This window comes from Puntigrus tetrazona, unplaced genomic scaffold (assembly GCF_018831695.1).
Source record: "Puntigrus tetrazona isolate hp1 unplaced genomic scaffold, ASM1883169v1 S000000130, whole genome shotgun sequence".
In the NCBI taxonomy this organism is placed as follows: domain Eukaryota; kingdom Metazoa; phylum Chordata; class Actinopteri; order Cypriniformes; family Cyprinidae; genus Puntigrus; species Puntigrus tetrazona.
In genome coordinates this window covers 204,715-209,673 of record NW_025047807.1, presented here as the reverse complement: position 1 = coordinate 209,673, position 4,959 = coordinate 204,715, and positions in this window count along the sequence as shown.

Here is a 4,959-nt window from a genome sequence, read left to right as displayed (position 1 = left end):
GATGCCACAGAAGAACCATTCAGTCAAAGGTTCTTCAAAGAACCAGCTGAAGAACCTTCTTTCCGCAAAGAAGCTTTTGTGAAACAGATGTTCATTATGGAACAATTTAGACAAAAAAGATTATTCTATGAAGCTCCTTTATTTTTTAAAGTGTACTGGAAAAAATATATGCAATATATATATTGAATAAAACTGCTATATGCTTACGTTTTCAGTATACTGCGATATATGCATAGACCATGCCTGGTTCTAAATATATATAAGAACAAAGACCAAAAGTGCACAACTTTTTTACATGTGAAAGATTTGTTGAATTCTGTTTAATAAGTTAATGCATATGTCTGCCTTTATCTCAGTGATTGTTTATGTAGCTACACGTTTCATATACAAAAATATGTGATGCATGGAAGAACAATGGGTTAATCTAATCTAGGTTTCTAATCATATCTAATAACATTTTTGGCGTTTGTCTTATTACAACCCAATTTGAGTATTATGTATAATTAATAAAAAATACGAATGTACGAATTATATTTGTAAATAAATGATTACAACTTCATTATCGAACAAATTAAGCCTATTAGTACTATTGATCCATCAATATTCAGTGTTGAAAAATATGTCAGATATATTTGCACACACACACACACACACACACACACACTCACACACACACACACTCACACACACACACACACACTCACACACACACACACACACACACACACACACACACACACACACACACACACACACACACACACACACACACTCACACACACACACACACACACACACTCACACACACACACTCACACACACACACACACACACACACACACACACACACACACACACACACACACACACACATACACTCACACACACACACTCACACACACACACACACACACACACACACACACACACACACACACACACACACTCACACACACACACACACACACACACACACATACTGGTTTTTGTGGTTTAGCAAGACATTGAAGGCCAAACCAGTTGGATGGTGGTTTAAGGGGACACCTCTTTCCCAATGTCCTACAGAGATGATAAAACTATCAAAAATTTTGTTTTACTCTGCAGAACACAAATATCACTTTGGATTTTCTTTACAATCAATAAAATGGATAATATGACAATCTGATATTTTGGTGGTACACAAGGACTGCCACGCCCCCCCTAAAATGTTCCCACCCACTTCATAATTATGATTTACAGGGTCTGACTGATTTATGAGGACACTCACTTTACAATACACCAAACATGTCAGTTCTCTGGATTACAAGGACCAGGGTGTTTTACTGGTACATGACCTTACACAACACACACACGGGTCACTATGCTGCATTACCAAGACTGAGGTGGTTAAAGAGTACCGGATCTTAAACACAATACACAACATACAACATTAGAGGGACCAATGCGTTTTAGAAGAACTTTAATAACTTCAACAAATAAACAAAAACCTTAGGCACCAACCACCAATGTGCTAATTACAATAGAATGGCATCAAAAGAGACACAGGATGTACTGTTAGGTTACTTACTTTGCATTTTCCTTTTTAGGCTAATTCCTCGATTTCTAACAAAATCCCGTATGTTCTGAGCACTACGCCTTGCCAAAACAGGATCTTCAGCAGTCTTACACTGCTGGCATTCAGTTCATGTGGCCAGTTTACCTTTATTTACATGGGACTTAAAAGGTTTCATTACAGCTGTAATTTCATCATTTGACCATGCCACTTTTTGCCCTCTTCGTGGTTTTTCAGTTTCTGGCTGGCTTTCATTTTCTGTACAGAAGAACACATACTTCAGTGAATTCTAACACTGTGAGAGATCATGTACTTACATTGATGGTGCTATTGCAATTTAAACCACTGGTACCTTCAGGAACTTCAGTGGTGTTCTCACTGGGCATCTTCTGAACACCTGCAGAAAATCAGGCATATAATGATAAAGAAACTCAGAAGTAACTCAAACAATGTGCTTCATTTAGCAGCACTGCACAGGACTCACAGAGGAAGTAGGCCTATGTTTCCAAAGTAGTGCATTTTTTTGTTTTTTAGCTGTAACTCTCTTTTATAAATATGATCAAACTAAAAGACTTTTTAAAGATATGAAGATTTCTGTACTGTATAGATAATCAAGATTAACATTGACTGCAATCTACTTCATTTGTTATGGACTATATCATATCTTGAGATTGTTTAAGATACCTTACAACATCTTGAGTGGTTAGGTGCTGAGTGTTATTTGAGTGTTTCCTGTCAGGCTGATATTGAGGCTAATGTGAGCTAGCTAATGCAAGCTAGCTAATACTTTCAACTGAAAAAATGCAGTAGTTGTTATTTAAACCTACAAGTATTGGTAGACTTAGGTAGGGTAGGTAGAATGTTAACATACTTGTAAAGTATCCTATAATCAGTATGTCTGTTGAGAATTCATCAAAAAGTGTTAGCATATATTTAGCAACATATTAGTAATACTCTAATGAGGGCTAATTGACATGTAGTTGCAGTGTTACTTATCAACAGCGGTCAAAAAGGTACCATATAAATGATCATACTCTTAAAAGCTATCACCACAAATAGGTAAATATTATAACATTAAATTTAAACAATTCTTAAAATTATAACGAGATGATACAACATATTATAAAGTTATTTATGATGCATTAGCATTCATTATAATGTCTTAAGAATACCCTTATAATGTATTATAAATACATGCTTCATAGAAAGTGTTATTAAAGCGGTCCATTATCAATTTTTGCCTTAACATGAGCATCAACCTATTAGTACAGCCAGGTACCAATAGTACACTGGTGCATCCATTTACTTTAGTAATATTCTGTTAGAAATGTTAGACAAGATTTTTTTTTTATTGAAAATTATATTGAAAAACTTGGTTGACACATACCAGCATCTCCTGAGTGGAAATAGATATAAAAAAAATCATTCTACTGCAGACAAAGAATTTAGGGATTGTCCAATTGAATAAAGAAATACCTTTTTCAGTCCTTCAGAGGTTGCACAGGTTGACTGATCACTGACAACTGCCAGCTGAAAACATGAAGAAGAAAAAAAAAACACTCATGTTATGAATGTAATACCTGAGCAAAAGAAGGCAGATGAGTTACGAACAAATTTAGGAATAATGCCACAAAAAAATAATAAAATGAAAAATAATAGTAAACAAACAATCACAATACCTTCTCGGTGTCCCTGACGTCTGACTGGGACAGAGCTTGAACTTCAAGTGTGGACGGTTCACCCTCACTAACAGTCTGAAAAATATTTCATTAGACATTTGTGACATTGATTGAGACAATAAACGCGTTCATGAAATACTGATTTAAAACATGCATAGAAATTATATGTACGTTTCATAATCTTGCTGATATTTTATCCGTTATATACAAAATAACAATTTTTACAATATTTTAAGATTTCAATATTTCAAATCAGTATTTCATTATTTAAATGTCATCCAGGATAATGTTCATGACTTTTCATGCATTGCATTACATGCACGCTCATTCCAGTATATCAGGTTGTGTATGTTAACACTCGTGTTATGAGGACCATCACAAAAGAACATGGTCTTGATGTCACATTTTATCTATGTTCTTACGATGGTCCTCATAATACACGTGTAAACATGGTCTTGGTGTCACATTTTGTGTATGTTTACACCTGTATTAAGAGGACCCAGTTTTATTAGGACATCACAAAAACATGGTCTTGAAGTTACATTTTACATCTATGTTCTTACGATGGTCCTCATAAAACTGGGTCCTCATAATACAGGTGTAAACACAACCTGACATACTGGAATGAACATGCTTGTAATGTAATGGTTAAGAAGTCACTAACATTAACTTGGTAACAACTAGGGCTGCACAATAAATCACATGGGATTGTGATGTGCATCTCGTCAGCATCGATTATGAATGTGATATTGTGTAGCTTGTCAGCGATCTATGGCTCTGTGTATTAAATGGCACTATATCTGAAAGCACATGAAGAAGATTAACAACCAATCACAGAACCAGCTTTACTGACAAAATGCATATTACCATTGCATCTGACTAATCATTCAGCCCTAGTAATAAATGACATTTAATCTTTACTATAATACAATAAATCAGAATTGATAGTCTAGAGGTTTCAGTACAGCATCGCCATGGCCAGTCAGAAGCAGTTATCTCTTCACCAGGACAGATGCTCTTTGAGTGAGGTTTTCCATCCGCAGAGATAGTTCTCATCCTGCTGTTTGGGTTCATATGGTCATCGTTTACAAGCCGCCCGAGAGAACCATCATCCCGGGCTGCATCAATGCTAAACAAATGACAGACAACATCAGTCCTGAAAACGTCATCATATGCTTTGTAATCAGCAATCATTTAACAGTCATCACTAAGCTTTGAAAACACATAACTGATCATTTTAGCAAAATATGCACTTAGACCACAGACATGTCCACTACCATTTTTTTTAATTATATAATTTAATTATCAATAAACATGTACATCAACCACTTTTACATACCAGAGAAGCTTTCCATTATAGCGAAACTCAAATATATAAACTTTAAGTGCATCATGATATATCCTTTGCCTCCGTTCACATTCTTCTTTATCTATGAGGTCCCCTCTATATTCCAGCAGGAAATCTCCTTTCTCAAAGTCAGCACAGCTGAACACACCTCTCCCTAAACAACAACAGCAGTGAGAACAACATATAATGAACCTGAGACAACTTTATTACACTAGGCATAGTCACTAGGTCACTATAGTTCACACACACAAAATTCTGTCATCCCTTACTAGCCATCAAATGGTTAGTAATATCTTTTTTGTGTCCACCACATGGTAGAAACTTACACAAATTTGAGAAAAAAAATTGAGGGTGACTAGATGACAAAATCTTCACTTTTG